The 21,851-nt window shown below is 44.0% G+C and overlaps 1 protein-coding gene across 4 annotated transcripts in view; it reads left to right on the top strand.

Annotated features, from left to right (window-relative positions):
* The first annotated feature begins 2,452 nt into the window (after window positions 1-2,452).
* The window catches only part of LOC111144057 (tubulin tyrosine ligase like 4), a 34,555-nt gene continuing 15,156 nt past the window's right edge, over window positions 2,453-21,851 (top strand). Inside the window, exons 1-2 of one of the 4 annotated variants that reach the window (XM_022498163.1) lie at window positions 2,453-2,495; window positions 21,514-21,665. The gene's annotated coding sequence lies outside the window, so the exon portion shown is untranslated. Of the gene's footprint in view, window positions 2,496-2,851; window positions 2,972-21,482; window positions 21,666-21,851 lie in introns of those variants that run through there. The other 3 variants (XM_022498155.1, XM_022498171.1, XM_022498147.1) reach the window with 3 other exon arrangements.

Genomic DNA, 21,851 nt, shown 5'->3' on the forward strand with positions numbered 1-21,851 from the left:
ATATTTCTTACCCCCATCCTGGAATCAGCCATTTCTTCAAGGAGCCCCTGTACTTTTTAATGGAGAATGGTATTAGAAAGTAGGACCTGGGTGCTAGGTGTGCTCATTGCCTCTAGAGTGTTTGCTATCTGTATTTTAAAGCAAAAGCAAACCCCTGGCATCATGTCTAATTGCTAAAAAATGTATGTGAAAAATAAGAGTATTTTCTTTTTAAAGAGATTTCATTTATTTGACAGAGAGAGAGAGCACAAGCACAGGGATCAGCAGAGGGAGAGGGAGAAGCAGGCTCCCCACTGAGCAGGAAGCCCGATGTCGGGCTTGATCCCAGGTCATGACATGAGCCAAAGGCAGAGGCTTAACCCACTGAGCCGCCCAGGTGCCCCAATAAGGGTATTTTTAAAAAATAACCAAAATGTCAAAGTATCCTGTAGCTGCCACAATAAATTACCTCAAATTTAATGGCTTAAATAAAATAAGAGACATTTTTTCTTTCACAGTTCTGGAGGCCAAAAGTCTGAAATCAGGTTGTCTTAAGGACCTCCATTCCCTCAGAAGGCTCTACGGAAGAATCCACTTCTCGCTTCTTCCACCTTCTGGTGGCTCCAGGCATTCCTTGGCTTGTATCCACATCAGTCCAATCTCTGCCTCCTTGGTCACATTGCCGCCTCCTCTTTTCTTTTTTCTTTTCTTTTAAAAAAGATTTTATTTATTTGAGAGAGAGAGAGAGAGAGCACAAACAGGGGGAATGGGAGGCATGGGGAGAGGGAGAAGCAGGCTCCCTTTTGAGAAAGGAGCCCAACGTGGGGCTCGATCCCAGGACCCTGGGACCGTGACCTGAGCTGAAGGCAGGCACTTAACTGACTGAGCCACCCCGGTGCTCCCTCCTCCTCTTTTCTGTGTCTTCTCTCTGTCACATCTCCCTTGGCCTCATGAAGGATACCTGCTTTGGGATTTAGGGCCCACTCAGAAAATCCAGGAAAATTCCCTAATCCTCTCAAAATCCTTTTGCCATATAATATTTACAGGTTACTGGAGTTAGAATATAGCTATATCTTGGGGGGGGCATCATTCAGTCAAATGCATAACAAAATAAATAATGGTTTCTTAACATCTGTCTTTGTTCTTAATGTCCCCAGTCCATATTCAGATTTCTCCATTGTCTCAAAAAATATCTTTTACAGTTGGTTTGTTTGAATCAGGATCCAAACAAGGTCCACTCACTGAATTTGATAGTCTCTGGAGTCTCTCACAATCTAGAACACCTCACTTTTCTAAAAAACTCTGAAATTATTGAAGAAATGAGGTCATTCATCTGTACCTTGGCCCACATTCTGGATTCGTCAATTGCTTTCTTGCAGTGTCATTATTTCTCTTTATTTCCTATAAACTGGAAGTTGGAGCCAAAGCTTGATTAGTTTCAGATTCAACTATTTTTTGACAAAAATACACTACTTCCGGGGCGCCTGGGTGGCTCAGTGGGTTAAAGCCTCTGCCTTCGGCTCAGGTCATGATCCCAGAGTCCTGGAATCGAGCCCCACATCGAGCTCTCTGCTCATCAGGGAGCCTGCTTCCTCCTCTCTCTCTCTGCCTGCCTCTCTGCCTACTTGTGATCTCTGTCTGTCAAATAAATAAATAAAAATCTTTAAAAAAAAATACACTACTTCCTAAATATTGTATAGTTCAAATTGCATCACATTAGGAAACATAATTTATAGCTGTCCTGCATTTCATGATCTAAGATTGGTTAAAATCTAAAGGGGATCCTTCCAGTGTAAAATTCCCCCAATCGGTCCTTCAACGGTTTTAGCATCTGCCAATACTGTTGCCGGAATCAATTACTTATTAAGTAAGGTTCCTTACTTTGGTCCAGATTGTTTTTACTAGGTTAGTTTCACCTTTTACTGTGCCCTTTATTTCTGTAGCCTACTGTTTAGAAAAGACCTTTTCACCCTTCAGCTCTCTTTCGATTTTCTTTTTCTCTTTTTTAAAGGTTTTTTATTAGAGAGAGGGAGCATACGCGCACGTGATCAGGGGCGGGGCAGAGGGAGAAGTTAGAAGCAGTCTCCCGGCTGAGCAGGGAGCCGGATGTGAGTGGGGCTGGATCTCAGGACCCCAATATCATGACCCCAGCAGAAGGCAGACGCTAAACTGACTAAGCCACCCAGACGCCCCTCTCCTTTGATTTTCAAATCCATTTGAACATCGGGGGCACGGTCTGCGTTGCCTAGGGAGACGATGAATTGAGTTAGTGTTTTCTAAGTGCATACCTGAAGCCCATAGCTTCAGGTGGTTGTAATAGTACTCTTTTGAGTAGATTGGAGTTAGGGGAAAGTTGGTTGGCGGGAAACAGCGGATCTGGCGGTGTCTTCTTTTCTGGGGTCAAATTCGAAAGACTTCTGCTGAAAAGGACTACTAAGAAACTTCTTTAATAAGGTCTGAACTCTTTGATTTTAGAGGAGCGGATTGAAGCATGGCCAAAGAAAGAGTCCATTCAGGTGAGGTGGTATCAAGGCCCGGAGAAGGCGAGAATCCTGGAATCCCAGATTGTAGTTTTTTATGGTGGGGGTGGGGATGGGTGGATGGGTGGGTGGGTGAGGGGGGTGGGGTGCGTCTGGCTTTCTGTCTCGGGACTACATCTCCCAGAATTCCGCTCTCAAGGCTCACGCGCACTGAAGCGATTGCGCATGCGCGAGGCAGGTGACGGCCTGCCTTCCCAGGCCCCACAACCCCCGAGATTCCGCGCGCCTGCCTCCCGCGCGTCGGCCGCGATCGCCCCTTCCAGGCCCTCGGTCTGTCCGCTGGGGGCGCGCGCAGTGCCTGGCAGGCGGCCTCGGCGCCGGCGGCTGGGAGCGCGGGTCGCGTGGTGGTGCGTGGTTGCTAGGGGCGTCTGAGGCCGCCGGCTTGCCCAGCAGGCCGAGGGAGGAAGCAGCGCAGAGCCGGCGCCGAGCCGGAGCGAAGCTGTGTCCTCTAGGTGAGTGCGACGGCGAAGCCCTGGCAACGACCGTCCGCCCGCCGACTCTCCCGCCCCTCCCTCTTGCCCGGGTCCTTTCGCGCGGGTCCCCAGCCCTCCGGCGGCTCCCGCCTCAGCCCTGCTTCCTGCCCGCCACCTCTCCATATCCAGGGAGGCGAGGGGGCTGCGGCCTTCCACCGGGTCAGGTCCTCACGCGTCCCCGGGACCCTTCTCCCCCCTCCCCCACGCCCCGTGAACTTAGCCCTGCCTCTGGGTGCCCGAACCCTTGCAGCATCCCCTCACCCTGGGCCTCCGTGCCTCCTCTTTCCCGCCGCGCTGCGGTTTAAATTCTCGCGGGGGTGGGAGCCCAAGCTCCTCTCAATTCGTAGCTGAATCGGAACATGAATGCCCACTTTTTTCTTTCCCCATCTTTAGGAGCTATAGAGAAATACTTTCCTAAACTGTAGAGTTTCGAACAGAATTTGAGATCTTGTACATTTAACCCCTAATTTATCCATCCCTTTATGTAAGCACTCACTCAACAATTTTTTACAAACATCGAGAAGTATTTAGTGAACCAAGGCACTGTGGAAGGCGCCGGGGGTGGCAACAGTGAACAAGGCAGGCATGTCTTCACCGAGCTTATAGTCTAGGGGGGATTTTTAATCAAGTAAACAAGCATTTGCCATACTGTGTGGTGTGTGCTCTGATAAAACACTAGAAACATAGTTAACCTAGACTTGCTTGGAAAAATATACAATCCCTATTCCCTGGTCTTCACATTCTTACTCTGGATCCAGAAAATGTTTTGATCCTTTATGGAATCATCCTTGCTTCCTCAGATACTCCAGATCACATCTTTCTCAACTTCATCACCTGTTGATTTAGCCAATCAGCAAGTAGCTGGGGGACTTTTGGGATAGTATTCTGTCCATCCTTCATTTCTTGCAGTAAAAATATGAGACACTGTATGAGACCCACCCGCTTGATGCTGAGAAAGTTACCAGCTGCTTATTGGTTTGGCTAAATGGAACCTTGAAAAATTATCAAGTGTCTTCTGGGAATAAAGAAGTTGAGAGCACATTCCAGATACAAAGTAGCTTTAGAAAATATACAGCAAGGTCTAAAAAGAGAATTGGAAACAGTTTGACAGACCTGAGCTGGGTTTGGGGGTAGCCATCCAATGACAAATAGGAAGAGGGAAATTAATAGGGGTTAGATCACAAAGGGCTGTAGATGCTTTGTTGAAGAGAATGGTATCCTCAGGTTTTTCAAGCAGGGTGATTGGGGCCCAGGACTGCCAAGGAATATACCTGCACATACAGCTTTAGAAGAATCAGTGTCCCAATCCTCAGCTTCCAAATGAATGCTTCTGAAACTGACCTGACAAGAAGAGGTGGGGCTGGAGGGATGGAATATCCCTCCCACCTCCCAAATTATAATGTTTTGTCCCAAGTATAAAAATTTCAGGTGGGTGGCTCAGCAGGTTAAGCATCTGCCTTCAGCTCAGGTCATGATCCCAGGTCTGGCTCCTTGCTCAGTGGGGAGCCTGCTTCTCCCTCTCCCTCTGCCTGCTGTTACCCCTGCTTGTGCTTGCTCTCTCTCTCTCTCTCTCTCTCTTTGTCAAATAAATAAAATCTTTAAAAAAAAGGGGGGGGCAGTTTGCCAAGTGGAGTCTTAGGAAATACTGATTTCAAGAAGTCCTCCTTTGATGATTAAATTACTTTGGAAAACTGAGAAGGCTTCCTGTCTTCCCCTAATACACATTGCTATTAGGGTAAGTCTTGATTGGTATTGTGGTATTCTGAATTCAGACGAACTCAGCAGTTAAATGTGGCTAGAATGTTTTTTGGGACCATGGGTTTTTCAAGCTATAGGATAAAACTTGCATAAAAAACTTTTAAAGAGATTTCTTTTAATTTAGGTGTGTGTTTTTCAGTAAGGTGGTTAAAAATTATTTTACCAAATCATGAAATGCTTATTCAAATTATAGTTAATCCTTAACTTAGCTCTTTTTATAGAATGCTTAGCAGATTCGACCTCCTTTTAACAAAAGAATAAGCTTGTTTAAACTTGTGACAAGAAACCTTAGAATTAAACTTAAATGTGCAAGGAATACATGATTTAAATTCTTTTGGAGATACATGAGTAAAACCATTTGAAGAGTATGTTGCAGGAAAACCACAGAAAAGATAATTAGCAGGAAGATAACATTAGATTTGTGTTTGAGGTTCCTGTAGCATCAGCGTGTGGGGTTGAATAGGAAGGATTTTAGACTGGAGGCAGGGAGCCAGTGAGAAAACTTGAGACAAGTCTAGAGATGATGAGGGCTCTATGTTGGCTGCAGTGGGCATGGAGATGTTAAAGATGGTGGAGTAGACAAGGCCTGGTGGCAAAATAGATATACAGAGCGTGGGACAAGAGCAGTTTGGAACGATCCTAAGTTCAGACTTTAATGACCGGGTAGGTGGTGATGTAGGAGAAACTATTAGGATGAAGGGCAGATTTGAGGAGAAAGATAAAGGGGTTCACTTTGGATATGACGAATTGAGGTCCCTACAGCATATCTAGGTAGAGAGGCCCAGGAGGTCATTCTGTAGGTCTGGAGCTCTCCTGACAGAAGTCTGGGGATGATAAAACATTGAGAATGGAGGAGGTGGTTGCAGTCATGGGATAGAAGAGACTGCTCTAGGAGAGTTTATTGAATACTGACCATGTGCCGGGCAGAGTGAGAAGACTGAACTCTTAGGAACACCAACACTGAGAGAGTAGGTGGAGGGAAAGGGATGAAAGAGAATTTATTACCAAATACAAAAATGAGCGTGTAAGTGAAAGGTTACTTGCCAAACAGCTATATCTGGATGAAGCCTTAACTTTAGGATCTGACACTCACGCTCTGGAGTTGAGTTTACATTCCTTTGTGAACTTGAACTGTCTGATTATAGGCTTCCTGGATTCCAGCATGGGATCAGACGCTTTGGTCTGTCAGTGAAATGCAGAGAAAAATTTTCTTAAGTGCCCTGAACTTCTTACCCTCTCCTCTGGCAGAAGTGGGAAACCAAACTGGGCATTTGGGAATAAATATGGAGAGTGCTAATTTCTCTTAGGCCCTGAAATACAGAGAAATTTGTCCTTCGGTGCCCTCGGGGATATTCTGGACAGGCAATGGTGTTTTAAACCAGAGGTGCTCAGACTTACTGCTTTTAGGACTCCTTTATGCACTTCAGAACCTCTCCGGGACCTTCAATGTATTTTTTAATGTGGGATATATAATCTTGATGTTTACCATATTAGAAATTGAAATACTTATTAGTTTTTTCACTTATAACTTATTAAAAATACTTCTTTTTCCATTTTTTTAAATTATGTTCAGTTAGCTGCCATATAGTACATCCTTAGTTTTTGATGTAGTGTTCAGTGATTCATTAGTTGTGTATAATAGCCAGTGCTCATCACAACACGTGCCCTCCTTAATACCCATCACCCCGTTACCCTATCCCCCACCCTATTAATTCATTTAGAAGTACTAAATGCATTACAAGTTAACATAGGTAGAATTTTTATTTTATTTTTATTTTTAAAAAGATTTTATTTATTTATTTATTTACTTGAGCAAGAGCTCAGGAGCAGCGGGGAGGAACAGACAGAGAGGGACAAGCCCGCTGAGTCCAGAGCCTAACACGGGACTTTATCTCATGACCTGGATATATGACCCGAGCCAAAATCACGAGTCAGACAGCTGACCAACTGAGCCACCCAGGTACCCCCATAAGCTAATTTTTAAAATGAAAAATGATAATGTTTCAAAAAGATTAGTGAGAAGAGTAGCACTGTCTTTGCAAATCTCTTTAACATCTGGCTGTATAGAAGATAGGTGGATTTTCATATCTCTTTCTGTGCTCTGTCAGTTGTGATGTGTTGCTTTGGTTGAATTACTAAGAAAACCCAGCCTCACAGCCATTCAGTTGGTAATTGTGGGTGTTCTTTGGTATTACACAAAGGTTAACAAGGGATGGTTTTATGGAGGTTATTGCAGTGTGGAATCTGAAAATAACTTTTCATACTTCGTTACATTAAAATCCACTGGTCTGTCTCTCTTTTTTTTTTTTTTTAAGATTTTATTTATTTATTTGACAGAGAGAGACAGCCAGAGAGGGAACACAAGCAGGGGGAGTGGGAGAGGGAGAAGCAGGCTCCCCGCTGAGCAGGGAGCCCGATGCAGGACTCTATCCTAGGACCCGGGGATAATGACCCAAGCCGAAGGCAGACGCCCAATGACTGAGCCATTTTGACTGGGTCTTTTTTTTCTTTTTTATTCCTGTTTCTTTTTGCTGGGGGCCTTTTACCCAGACATGATTCTGTAACATTGTGATAGGTATCTGGAAAAGACTGTTTTCATTGAGTTACACAGCTCTTCCAAATGTTGTCACATTTTATTAACAGTATCCAAAAAAAAAAAAAAAAGAAATCATTCTTATTATCACCACACTTTCATCAGAAAAATGCTTAACTTTTGGGAAGCTGTCAAACTGTCAAACCAAATTCTAATTTTTCTCTTGAAAACTGAAATTTTATCACTGGCAACAAATACTGTCAGTTATTTTTCTTGAATTGGTTGTCTTACTTTGTTTTGTTTTCTAGAAAACGTTTGCCAAATGCCAAAGTCTGAATAACCCATCACTTTCGTGTCATTTATTCTATGAAGTGAACATATTGTCCCACAGAAAAATTTTGCAATTCGAACACACAGTGCTTGCCTTAGAGGTGGCCATCACCTTCTGTACACCAAGGAAGTGTTTTACACGTGCTCCTTGTGTTGTCACACAGAGCATTAAAAAGATGCACTCCCAGATTGAGATTTAAGATAATCTGTACTGTGTCATCAAGGACGTCTTTGGGTAAAGCTGGCATTCTTCTACTGTGTGGTGAGGAAGCCTGTGGAGGGCAAGGATCTGGCTCGGTGTGCCGCTGTCTCCGACCTTGCTGGGGCACCGACAGTCTGACCCATCCCTGCTTTTGAACCGTCATGGAGAGACCGGCACAATTAAAAAGGCAAATCACATCTTAGTTTTGTTGGGAAACTAGTTTACCTAGCAGACACTGTGGACAGTACCCTGAGGACCACACTCCACCCTTAGGAGGAGGATGGAGGTTCCTTTCTGAAGGTGGTAATAAGCCAAGGCTCTAGGAGAGCTCGTCACCTAATTATGTTAAGCCTTCAACAGTTTTCACTTTTCAGGAATTTGTAGATTGGCCCCCCTCGGCTCTAGGTGCTGATAGCTCTGTTTCTCTCTCCGCTTCGCCACCTCCTTCTGCATTGCCGAACCGTGTTCTGCGAAAGCCATCTGTCTTAATCTGTGGTCCTGATCCTCCCTTCTCAAAGGGCTGGGGTTTTGACCTTCCTTGATCAGTAGACCTTCAAGAAGTTCATTGCCCCTCCAACTTTGTTTAGGGAGATATAGCTAGGGATTTATCTTGTAAGAGAAAATGAGGATGATTCCTACAATCCTCCCCATTCTCTTTGGTTCCTGGTAAGTCAGTTCTGTCTTCTAAAAGAACTACTGAGCAGATAAAGCAATCTCATTCAAGATGTTTCAAATGGTGGACACTGAACCATTTCTGATGTCCTGAGTTCCCCTGGTGACCGAGGGAAGCTCCTAGGCGGAGGAGAATGAGGAAACTGCAGGTCCCAAGAGCCACACACACACACTCCTGTAATACAGGAGAGCGATTTAATCTGCGGGTAATGAATAATTGCTTTCTGTAGAAATAGATACCTTGTCCCAGCTGGTCTGGGCCCGGCCTCTAGAGACTTGGTGATTTGAAACAACAGCCGTAGATTTTCCTGGCATAGGCTGTTCTTCGTTCACTCTTGACTAAGGAGGAAATTTGAGGCAAAACTACATCTCATAGAGTGGAAGGCACAATGAGATAGGCAGATTCCGAGTGCTGTATAAAGATGACAAAGCAGGTTGGTGTGATTCCTGAGGCTGGCCGCTGAGACTGCAGCCGGGGGCGGCGGTCGGGATTCTACGGCAAGACGCCTGCACTTGGTCAGCTGGGTGCTGGGAGGGGTGGGGATGGGGTTGAGCCCGGCCTGTAAATAGAAAGGGGTGTTTGAGGCCATTTTCTCTTTAGAATGCTCTGTGGTTCTTCATCCTCCTTTCTTACTCTTTAGTCAATATTTTTGGTTTGTTTTCTTTTTAACAGCTTTGTGGTGGTAACTGATAAGGAGCAGGTCCATCACACCAAGTCAATTGTTTTTGAAACTTTGTTCCAGGGACCAAGTGCCCTACTTGGTCCGTAAGTTGTTTGGGGAGGAGACATGGCTGGCATTGCTGAGGTGATCTTCCCCGCTCCTGCCAGATGAGCTTTGCTCCTGTCTGTTACAGGTACCCAGGGATTCCCTGTAGAAACCATCCGTGCAGGTTACGAGGCACCTCCATGTGAAAGAGAACAGTGGGGAGAGTAGCCTTTGTGAAGTATCACGTTAGAGGGCTCGAGATGCAGGACATACTCATGGAGGGGGTGGGGCTTGAGCTGTGCCTGGAACAGGTAAAGAAAATGTAATGATTCAGAAGGAAGAGGCTTAGTGGAGCAAAGGCCTGCAGACCAGTTTGAAAGGTTTATTCCAGGAGTTTAGTGTTTAAGACCAGCACAGTTCATAGGGCAGAGTTCACGGTGGAAGGAGGTGGAAACTCCTTCCAACCCAAACTAAGAAATCTAGATTATATTTGCTGATTCAGGTGAGAATCATCTGGAATGCAGACTCCCAGCCCTACCCCAGACCTACACTGAATCTACTTTGAAGATGGGACTTGGGAATCTGCAGCCCATGTTTGTTCTGTTTTGTTTTTTATTTATTTATTTTTATTTTAAGTAGGCTCCCCGCCCAGCATGGGGCTTGAACTCATAACCGTGAGTTCAAGAGTCGCACACTATACCGACTGAGCCAGCCAGGCCCCCTGCACCCAATTTTGTTGCAGGTGATTGGTGGGCTGCTATGATATTCAGTGAGGACTCCTAGGAAATTTTTGAAAGGGGAGTAACCTGATCAAGTAAAATCAATTAGAGTTAATCTGGAGGCTGCCTACAGGGTGGACTTGGGAAGGGCGGACCCTGGAAACAGACCTCAGTCTGGGTGTTCCTGCAGTGGTCCGGCTCTGGGGAGGGGGGGTGGCGGAGAAATGGAGGAAGCATGCTAGGGAGAAAGAATCTCTCTCAAGTTTTATAACTGGCTTGGCTCTGGAGAATTAGGGAAAGGAAGAAGTCAGAAGTGGCTTAAGTGTTCCTCTTAGGCGACTGAGAGAAAGAAGCTTCCACTGAAAGAAATGGAAGGTCAAGTGTGCAGAGCTGGTGTGACAGGCTTGAAGAGGTCGGATATGCATGTGGAAAAGGTGGCCGAGACAGTTGGTGACGAGGACATGAAGCTTGAGAGAGGTCGGGTCTGAAGAGTGGAGCTTCTGCGGATAATGGTTGAAACAGTGAGAGCAGATTGGTTGGACATCGTGGGGGAGGATAAAACGGGAGCCATGGAGGACTTTGGAGGGGGCACCATGGGGAGGAAAAGGTCGCCCTGAAGGAGCTGGTGTGGTTGTGGCTGAGTTCCTGCACTGAGGAGAGAAGTAGCAGCAAGGAGACGGTGGTGGGAAAAGAGAAGCTGATTCATCTGCAGAGGGCCCGCAGTGGCCGTGCTGGGTTTTACCTCTGTAGACGCCTGTGTGTATTCGGCAAATATTTCATGAGCCCTGATTACATTTCCAGGGCTGGGCATAGACTGTGTAAACAAGGTCCCAGTTCTCAAAGAGCTTTCATGCTGGAAGAGAAGATAAACACACAACAAAGGAATGCAGAAATAGTTGAAGTTTCTACTTTAAAAATAATGAACAGGGTTTTTGACTCAGTGATTCATTTATATAGCCAGAAATTAAAATGATCGAAAAGGTCTACATGCTTAGCTCTCATACCCCATTGGTATCCTTTATTAAAAAAAAAAAAAAATCAGTTCCCATTTATTCGTCCACCATTTCTTTAGCAGTTATAAGGAAATATTAACATTGAGTAATTTCAGCTAGTAGAAGAGTGAAACAGATTAGAATAAGGTAATGGGATAGGGACTGATCGGGGGTGGGGCAGTATTGGTGTTGACAGGCTCTTTGGGCTGGTGGTGTTTGCTGATTCCTGAGTGAGGGAACTGAGTGTTTCAGAGGGAACAACAAGGCCCCTGGAGCACAGGTGGGAACAGGCCTGCTGAGGAGGAAGAGTGACTTGCATAAGGTCGGAGAGAGAAAGAGAGAGAGGGGAGTCAGATCACGTGGGCCGTGGAGCCACCGGATAGCTTTAAGTACATTCTAAGAAGAGCACCTTGACCAGTGTGGAGAATTGATTGTAAAGAAGGTGTTAGGAGTTAGAAGCAGGGAAAACCAGCAGGTGAGAGGGGATAGTGGTGTGGACTAAGGGAATAATGGTGGAAGGGCAATAGATGGCTCCAGGCACATATACTTGAGGCCGGAAAGACTTGTGGATGGATTGGGTGAGTAGGAGTGAAGATTGGAGGTCGGGGTGAAATCATTACCCAGGGTATGGTGGGAGTTTGGGTGTTGTATGAACGCCTGTTCCAGTGACTCAGACCCTTCTGCCTGCAAATGTTTTTTTTTAACGGAAGTCTTTTTGCGCAGGTGCAGCTTATTTACTGCCCCTGACTCTGTAAGGTTAATTGGCTTTAAAAGTGAATCAATTAAGTGAGGGATGTGATTGATGCCTTCTTATCTCAGTCCTGCTCCCCTTGTCCTTAGCATGACTTTATTAAAATCTGACATTCTCATCTAATTTCAAGGAGATTAAGAGGAAGCATGTTCCCTTCTTGAATCATAGAAACCCTTGAGTTTCCCATTTTGTCCCTGTGATCCCCTGAGTCTAGCCAGTCCTTGTCTCAGCCTCTCAGTTTCTGTTTCCCAGATGGTGGCGGCAGTAATTGCTTTCTAGGTTAAAGGCAAGATAAGGACTTGTGTTTTGTTGGGCGGTGAGATTTTTCACATAGAATCCGGTTTAAACAGCACTTCTTCCCTAAAAAAAAAACAAGATATCCCTGACACTGTGCGCTGATGGGCCCCAGGGAAAGTGCTGTTGAACATCAGCTGTCAGGCTCTGGTGTTTGCCTTCTCCCTCGAACTCCCCTTAAGCCAGAGTTTGTCACTTCAGGGGCCGATTAGAGCAGAGTGTGCTGGGTGGCTGGCTAATAGTAAGGTGACTACACTGGGAAGACTGATGTCCTGGGGATGCCCTTCATAAGGCAGGTGACCTTAGTTCTTGAACCTTGGTGATGGCAGGTGGATCCCCACTCAAGCCGGCTTCAGGTAATGGAGCGGAGGAGTGAGTCCTGCTTCATTGGCGGGAATCACTCCCTCGTAAAATCCATTCCTGCTAGTCTTCTTTCAAAGAATTGAAGGTAATTGTGCACTGTCTGCCCCCTAGTCTGAGGAAAACCAAACTTCCCTCTAAAAGTTGTAATAAACTTTTTTTCCCTTAACTTTTTTTTTAATCTTTTTTTTTTTATTTATTTATATGACAGAGATCACAAGTAGGCAGAGAAGCAGGCAGAGAGAGAGGAGGAAGCAGGCTCCCTGCTGAGCAGAGATCCTGATATGGGGCTCGATCCCAGGACTCTGGGATCATGACCCGAGCTGAAGGCAGAGGCTTAACCCACTGAGCCACCCAGGCGCCCCCCCTTAACTTTTATTTTGAAATGATTTCAGACTTGCAAAAAAGCTGCAAAAATAATACGAAGAATTCCTATTTACTTTTTTAAAAATTTTTATTTATTTATTTATTTGCCGGACAGAGAGAGAGGGGGAACACAAGCAGGGAAAGTAGGAGTAGGAGAAGCAGATTCCCTGCCGAGGAGGGCACCTGATGCGGGACTCCATCCCAGGACCCCAGGACTGTGACCTGAGCCAAAGGCAGACACTCAACGACTAAGCCACCCAGACGCCCCCTATTTACTTTTTACCCAAGTTTATTAAATATTACTATTTTATCACACTTGCTTTAGTGTTCATAAGTGAACTACAAATTGTTTTTTGAAATGTTTGCCAGTAGCTTGCAGTCATGAAACCCCTTCATATCTGAATATTTCCTAAAAACTTCCTGTTTTCTAAAACAACGATATTCTCTTAAATCGACACAGTATATTGATCAAAATCAGGAAACTAATGTTGATATAATACCATATACTATAATGTTATTATCAGATCTACCTTATTTGGACGTTGTCAGTTGTTCTGTCACTGTCCTTTGTTTTTTTAGCGGCACAACTGCGTTTGGTTGTCTTGTCTTTTTTGCCTCCTGTAAGTGGAATAGTTCCTCAGCCTTTGTCTTTCATGAGCTTGACACAGTTGGAGAGTACAGACTAGTTATTCTGTAGAATGACCTTCAACTTGGTGTTGTCTGATATTTCCCTTTGTATTCAGGTGGTGCATTTAGGTCAGGAAATCACAGATGTGATGACGAGTCCTTCAGTGAGTCCTGTCATGAAGGGCATAGTGCCAATTTGTGCTCTTCCTGATGATGGGAACTTTGATCACTTGATTATGGTTATGTCTGCCTGGTTTCTCCACTGTAAAGTTATGGGTTTTGGGTTTTTTTTTTTTTTTTTCAAGATGTATTTATTTATTTATGTGAGAGAGGGTACACATGGCTGGGAGTGGGGAGAGGGAGAGAGAAACTAAGCAGACTCCATGCTGAACGTGGAGCCAACGTGGAGCTTGATCTCATGACCCTGAGATCACCATCCGAAACAAAACCAACAGCCCAAGGCTCAACAGAGTGGACCACCCAAACACCCCAAGTTGTTTCTTTATTCCCTTTTGTAATTAATAAATATCTGTGGAGAGGTATTTTGAGACAATAGAATGATCTCATTTCCCAGTAATCTTTCCCCCACCAATTTTAGGATCCACTGATGAGTTTTGCCTAAAGCAGTTATTACCATGGTGGTTGTCAGTGGTGATTTTCTGTTCTTATCCGTTGGAGTTCTTTTGTGAGGGAGCTGTTGTTCCTTCTCCCCCATTCATTCATTCATTCTTTTATTTATTTATATCACTGTGGATTCATGGATTCTTGCTTTACGTAGTCTGATACTCATTTATTTTGCTGCTCGGGTTGTCCCAGATTTGATTAGAGGGAGCCTCTTTAGGCCCTTTAAGTCCTTTTTTTCCTCTTCCACCTTTAATGACTTCATTGAGGTATAATTTACATACCATGCAATTGATTCCTTTACTGTAAAAGTAGAGCTCAATCACTTTTAGTAAGTTTGTACATTTGTGCAACCATCACCACCATCTGGTTTCATTTTTTATTTTATTTATTTATTTATTTATTTTTAAGATTTTACTTATTTATTAGAGAGAGAGAGCGAGCAAGAGCACTCAGAGAGAGTGACAAGGAGAGGGAGATTCCCCACTGAGTGGAGAGCCCGATGCGGGGCTTGATCCCAAGACCCTGAGATCATGACCTGAGCCAAAGACAAGACTCTTAACCATCTGAGCCACTCAGGTGCCCCCACCATCTGCTTCTAGAACACTTTCATCACCCCCATAAAATTCCCTCATTCCCAATTATAGTCATTCCTTGTTCCCACCCTCAGCCTCAGGCAACCACTGATCTACTTTCTATCTCTATAATTTTGTCTTTTTTAGAAATTTTATAAAAGTGGAATCCTACAATATATAGTCTTTTGTGTCTGGCCTCTTTTTCTTAGCAGAGTGTTTTTGAGGTTAATCTAGGTTGTTGCCTTTTATTGCTGAGTAACATTCCATTAAATGGATATATCATATTTTGTTTATTGTTATTATTACCAGTTGATGGACATTTGGATTATTTCTAGTCTTTGCCTATTAAGAAAAATGCTGCTATGAATATTCGTGTGTAAGTGTTTGGACATAATGCTTTGATTTTTCTTTGGTAGATACTTGAGAGTGGAATCGTTGGGTCATTATATATTAGTTTTTACAAAACTCATAATTTTTTTTAAAGATTTTATTTATTTATTTAACAGAGAGAGAGACAGACAGATCACAAGTAGGCAGAGAGGCAGGAGGGGATGGGGGAAGCAGGCTCCCTGCTGAGCAGAGAGCCTGATGTGGGGCTCAATCCCAGGACCCTGAGATCATGACCTAAGCTGAAGGCAGAGGCTTAACCCACTGAGCCACCCAAGCACCCAAAACTCATAATGGTTTTCAAAGTGGCTGTATCATTGTATCATTGTATATTCCCATCAGCAATGTAGGAGGATTCCAATTTCTCCATATTGTGGTCAACACTGTTATCAGTCCATGTTGGTTATAGCCATTCTAGTGGGTATCTTATTGTAGTTTTAATTGTCATTTTCCTAATGACTGAAGATATTGATCATCTTTTCTTGTTTATTAGTCACCTATGTATTTATTTAGTGAAATATTTATTCAGATGTTTTGGCTATCTTCAAAATTGCCTATTTAAATATTTTTTTAATTGGGTTGGTTTTCATCTTCTTGAGTTGTGAGAGTTCATAGCGTATTTTGGATACAAGTCCATTATAATTGCAAATATTTTCTCCCAGTTTGTAGATTTTTCTTTTCATTCTCTCAGTAGTGTTTTTCTAAATTCTTCATTGATATAATCCAGTTAATAGCTGGACTATTTTTTTTTAAGATTTTATTTATTTGACAGAGACAGCAAGAGAGGGAACACAAGCAGGGGGAGTGGGAGAGGGAGAAGCACGCTCCCTGCTCTAGTCCTGATGCGGGACTAGGTCCCAGGACCCTGGGATCATGACCTGAGCTGAAGGCAGACGCTTAACAACTGAGCCACTCAGGCACCCCAACAGCTGGACTGTTAGCACATTTTCTCTTAAAAATTTTCAATTGCCCAAAGCCAGTAACATTTTCTCCTATGTCTTCTGCCTGAAGTTTTATAGTTTTAGTTCTTATATTTAGCTCTCTGATCCAGTTTGAGTTAATTTATGGTATAAGGTAAGAGTCTGAGTTCATTTTTTTATACACAAATAGCCACTTATTCCAACATCATTTGTTAAAGGTTATCCTTTTCCTCAATAAGTTGCATAGGCAACCTTATTGTGAATTAATTCACCATAAATGGAAGGGTCTATTTCTAGACTCTGTTTGGTTCTGTTGATCTATATGTCTATTCTTATGCAAATACCATATTATTTTGATTACTATAGCTTTATACTAAATTTTGAAATCAGGTAGTGTAAGTTCAGTTTTGTTCTTTTTTTTTTTTTTTTTTTTTTTTTTCAAAATTGTTTTTGGCTGGTCTAGGTCTTTTCCATTTCCATATAAATTTTAGGATCAGCTTATTAGTTTCTCCAGAAAAGCCTGCTGGGATTTTGATAGGAATTGTGTTTACTCCATAGGTCAGTTTGGGAAGAATTTGCCATCTTAACAATATTGAGTCTTCTAATTCATGAACATGTTATATCTCTCCATTTATTTAACTTTTTAATTTCTCTTGGGAGTGTTTTGTAGTTTTCAGTGCACTTTTTTAATTTCAGTTTTTACTTGTTAGTGTATGGAAATAAATCAGTTTTTGTATCTTGATCTTGTATCCTATAATCTTGCTAAACTTGCTTATTTTAGTAGGTTTTTTGTAGATTTCTTGGGATTATCTGTGTACAAGATGATGTCTCTGGCAAGTAAGTATAGTTTCACTTCTTCCTTTATAATCTGCATGCATTTAATTTCTTTTTCTTGCCTTGTTGGACTGGCTAGAATTGCCAGTGCAATGTTGAATAGAAATGAGGAGAGTAGGCATCCTTGCCTTGTTCTCAGTCTTAGAGGGAAAACATCTAGTGTTTTACTGTTAACTGTTACGTGAACTATTTCTATGATCTTATGATATGTCTCTATCAAAATTTGAGAATTTCCTCAGTTTTTGCAGCATAAGAGACAGTCAGGCTCATCTGATACTTTTCCTGCTCCAGCTGTTCTCCAAGGAGCTCTAGTTACTTGGTTTCTTTTATTGACAAATAGTATGTAGTGATTAGGGTCCAGGCAGTAGGTGAGTAACAATCGCTTTTTAACTTTTCTCCCAGTGTTTTTGGAAATCCCAGCCATCTAGTTATATAAAAACTGTAAGAGCCAGAAGCAAGGGTTTTCTTTGAGTATATCCCAAAGCACTTTTCAGTTGTTTTTTTAGTGCCAAGTCAGACCTGCCACTGAAGAACCGAATTACTGGTAATATAATAAATTTCACAGAAGTTTCCAGATGACAAGATTACTGTGTCTTTTTATTAAAAGAACACTATTTGTACTAGCTGAAATTTTGCAGTGGAATACTTGTTGCCTTCTCCAGATGCGTCCCCCTCCCCACCCTTCTTCTTGGTAGCTTGAGAAGAGGGCTGAGGGGAGAAAGATCATTTGATGCCAGTCGTAACGAGCGTGATCACTGCCATCCCTTGACTGTTTAGTGTGGACCATGCGCTGTGCTGTATGTGAATTCTCTAATTTGGTTTCATCACTACCCCGCAGGAGGTTATGATACTTCCTTTCTTGTCTTTTCCCAAACATTCCAGCTGTGTGGTTTTAGCACTGAATGAATTCACTGTTCATCAGAGCTCAGACTTGAGTTATGAAGGGGTGGTGACTGCTGGTCCAGCAGGGCCGAAAGGAGCAGTAGTGCCCTGGAGACTCTCGGAATACTGCACACAAATGTCACGTGGTTGTTTGTTGTTTGTTTGTTTGTTTTGAAAGACTAAACAAGCAAACTAGAGAACTGTTCCCCCACCCCTGCCCCATCCTCCTCTCACCCGTCTCCCCAAGGTATCTGCCATAATAGTTTGGCATAAATTCTTCCAGATCTTTGGTATTTTTAAAAATTATTTTAATTTTTAAAATTATTTAATTATTTAAATTATTAATTATTTTAATTTTTAAAATTATTTTAGTTTGGGCTCCCAGCATGGAGCCCAACACAGAGTTTCAACTCATGACCCCAAGATCAAGACCTGAGCTGAAATCAAGAGTCAGATGCTTACCTGACGGAGCCCCCCCAGGCACCCCAAGATTTTGTTTTGGCATAAACATATTTGAATGTTCTGAGAGCTGTTTCAGAGAGACTCTCGTTCCCAAGAACCTGCTCCTGAGCTGCTCTGCCCTAAACTAACCTTTCTTTTCAGCTGGGCATTTTCCTGTTTGGACTTTGATTAAGGAACTTAACCAGAAACAGACTTCTTTTGTTTTTTTTTTAGATTTATTTGTTTATTTGTCAGAGAGAGAGTGCACAAGCAGGGGGAGCAGCAGGCAGAGGGAGAGGGAGCAGCAGGCTTCCCGCCGAGCAGGGATCATGACCCGAGCTGAAGGCAGATGAAGGCAGACACTTAACCGACTGAGCCACGCAGGCGCCCCCAGAAACAGGCTTCTAAACTCGCACTCTGCGGACAATAGAATAGTGTTTGTATCCCCTCTTCAGCCCTTAAGTCCTCTTATTCCCCAGAGATAATGTGTAGGAGCAAGAAAGATAGAAGATTAATAGCTCTGTGAAATGTGTTAGATTGTTCAAAATCCTTTTTTCCAGATGAGGTCAGTGTGTTGACTCCTCAAGTAAGTCCCTCACAAGCTGTCGATTGGAGGGTCGACTGATGGTGGATCCTTTAGGTTTAGTCAGAGAGTAAGTATGAGTGCCTTTGGTTATTTTTAAGTAGGGGATATATGTGGTTTAGAAGTGTATGAAAATTGAATGAAAATAATGGGATCTGTAAATCCTTTAATTTATATAATCACCAATTACTCTAAGTTTAGGTTTGCTTCAGTTGGGTATTTTTTAAAACAAGGCTTCCGTTAGTAGCCTGTGTGTGAGGCTTCCTATGTATATAAATGCCTTTCCTTCTTGTTCTCTTGTCTTTGATGTCTCATCCTAAAATGTTTCCTTTGAGATGGGCAGGCCATCTGTGAGAACTGTAGGTACACACACAGACACATCAAGTGTGTGTCACCACAGTGCACTTAGAAACTTGAGGGAGGTGGAGAGAAGGATCTCCCAGGCATTGTGTCAGGAGCCCAGGGGACAGGCTTTGTGGCCTCCGGGAAGAATAGCCTTCTGAGAGTATGCTCTCTGTGGGGACTGGCTGCCAGACAGTGTTTGCCTGTCTAGAGTCTGACTTTATGGCAGAAACCACAATTCTCAGGGTGTTGTATTTTGTAACTATTTCTCACTTCCTCTACTTCTTATATCTTGGACCACCTAGGACTTTTCCAAGTTTGTCACTCCTCATTCCTATAGGAAGATGGGGTCCTTCCTTGGCACCTGAGTGGCAATGCTATTAAAGGCCCTGTCTTGGAAAAGGTGGCCTGTGGCAGCAGTAAGAGGGTCCTGGGACCTGGGTTGCCTGAATTTTCTGGCCAGGTCCCTGCTTCCCTTCCACATGGGGTTTTGATTTCATCAAGAATCTCTGTAAAGAGAAGGAAGAGGGCTGCTTTTAGCAACCATTTCCTCATCTAAACCAGACAGTACTTCTGAGGCAGGAACTGTGATACCAGGTCAGAACATTTGTATGTGGTACTGTTAGGAGTGATACTGTTTACCTCATGTTCTCGAATCTAGTCTGTGCAGATTATCTGACGTGACAGACTTGTTTTGCTTGGCATTTCCTGACAGTCATCTTAGCCAACCCTGGCCATCGTTTACTTTCAATGGGGCCCTTTCCCGGAAAGAGACTTCTATTGAACCGTCTTCTCATCTGCTTGGCCCCTGTGTCCAGATAATGCTTCCTTAGGAAGACAGGTGGCTCTTTTCTAAGCTGCCATCCTACACATCAGGGGGACTGTGAGAGGAAACAAGGTGTGGGGAACAGCCACTGCAAAGACATAAAAGATCTGGAATCGCACTAGAGAGAGGAGAGTCCCTTTGACTCTCTCTGGTGCTTGCCCAGCTGGCCAGCTTTGCACTCTGCCTGGGAGCAGGCCACTTGCAGCCTCTGAAGAGGGTGGGAGCGTATTCTTGGCTTCCCTCTTCCTCATCTGGATTAGCAGTCAAGTTAGCCAGATGCCAGGCCACTCACATTCAGTATTCCTGGCCCTGGAGATTTCGTGTGCTATAACGCAGAGAGGCAGATGCCTCCTGGTGTGTGCAGAAGGGAGGAGTGGAGGGTTCTGTTCACTCGGCCCCGGGGTGGTGTGCAGTGCTCATGGCAGGGGGTGGGGTGGGAGAACGCATGCTCTTACAAGCTTCACCCCCCAGGGCCTCAGTATGAACTGGGAGAGTGGTTCCAACCTGAGCTTTGTCTTGTCCCTGAAACCGAAGGGTGATTTGAGGGGACAGGGACTGAGCGTGTTTCCTTCCTGTTTAAGAGGCATGTGGAGTCAGACAAACTCGAGTTTTAGTCTTAGCACCACTCATTATTGGTTGTTTAATTATAGAAGAGTTATTTCGCTTTTCTGATTCTCGGATTCATCGTCAGTAAATCGAGTGTAAGGTTTTTGTGAGGATTGCATAAGAGAACAGAGGTAAAGTGCCTAGCACAGCACCTGGCATTTATTAGGTGCCCAGATCAGTGTTGATCACTGCCAGTGTGTGTCCCCTTCATTTACTGAACTTTTGCAGTTTATTCATTCAACAGAATACTGAGCGCGTACTGTGTTCCAGACGCTGCAGGGGACACGAGCTAGTGGAAAATGCGTGTGTGGCTCCTGGTCAGACAAGTGGTACATTATTCAAGTTCGGGGTCATAGAAGCAGTGACAGTGGTCGGCACGCGGCTAAGGCACCCCCTTCAAAGTGGAGAGTCTGGGAAGGCTCCCTAGAGAAGGGGGTATTCAAGTTGAGTACTTTTCAAGTCTGGTCAAAGAGAAGGAAAGGACTCCAGGGAGGAGCACTTACAAAGGCCTGAGGTCTGAGGTAGCAGGATGCACATGAGGAACCACAAAGTGGGTATTTTTCAAGCCGACCAGTGCAGTTCTATTTCCTTGGCCCTTCTCTCCCGTCACTTTGGTGTGTCTGTTGGCCTGCACGAGTAGGGCAAGGCATGGATTCCTGGAAGAGGATGACGTGAGTTGGGACTGAATCTGTTGAGTATACACAACACACACACGCGGTCTGGTAAAGTCCCTGGCGGACTTTGACTCTTCCCTTGTGTCTGCTTCGCTCTCATAAATGCACGGAGTGTAATTAGCCCCTGCACCGTACTTCCGTGGTTTAGACTCAGTGGAGGTCCATTTTCTGTCTCCTTAATTTGAGGTTACTGGCATCAAAATCTAGTTTTAGAACTTAGGCTGTTTTTAACCCACTATGAGATGGAATGTTGGCAGTCATGAGTCGTGGTTCTTGTCCTCTCTCCTTGAGAAAGAATCCACATAAGTCAGCCTTTGCCCGAAAAGAGAGTGACGTCATGTGGCTTCTGTAGGCTTTGTGTTTGTAGACAACACCAACAGTTCCTACAGGTGGAGGCAGAAGTCATGGATCTTCCTTGGCCATTAGTCTCTTATCAGAATACGAGGTCCTCTCCCCGTTGAAGTTTGTATTTTAAAGTAACTTGAACAAAAAAATTCTCTGCTAATTCTTTCCCTCTAGCCACTGCAAAAACACTTCCTTGGAAAGGATGCCAGGATTCCGTTCAGAATTATCCCAGATGAGTGACTTCTTATAGAAGAGTCTTGTTTTTCCCCCTCTGGATGCTGTCATTTGTGAAAACTGGAGATTATTTTGTGACTTTGATTTAGAAAGTAAGTGACCATGCCTAACGACTGTTTGGAACTCAGAATTAACTGGCTGGTTTTGCCATAGAGGAAACATCAAATGAGGGCCCTAGACAGGCCCTCCCTCCCTGCTCTCTGCCGCCTACCACCGCCCCCACCCCCGCCCCCCGCCGGGATCAACCCAACTGACACCTGGGGCCTGGGATAAAGCAA

Source organism: Enhydra lutris, unplaced genomic scaffold (assembly GCF_002288905.1).
Source record: "Enhydra lutris kenyoni isolate GAN:26980312 unplaced genomic scaffold, ASM228890v2 scaffoldscaffold1, whole genome shotgun sequence".
In the NCBI taxonomy this organism is placed as follows: Eukaryota; Metazoa; Chordata; class Mammalia; order Carnivora; family Mustelidae; genus Enhydra; species Enhydra lutris.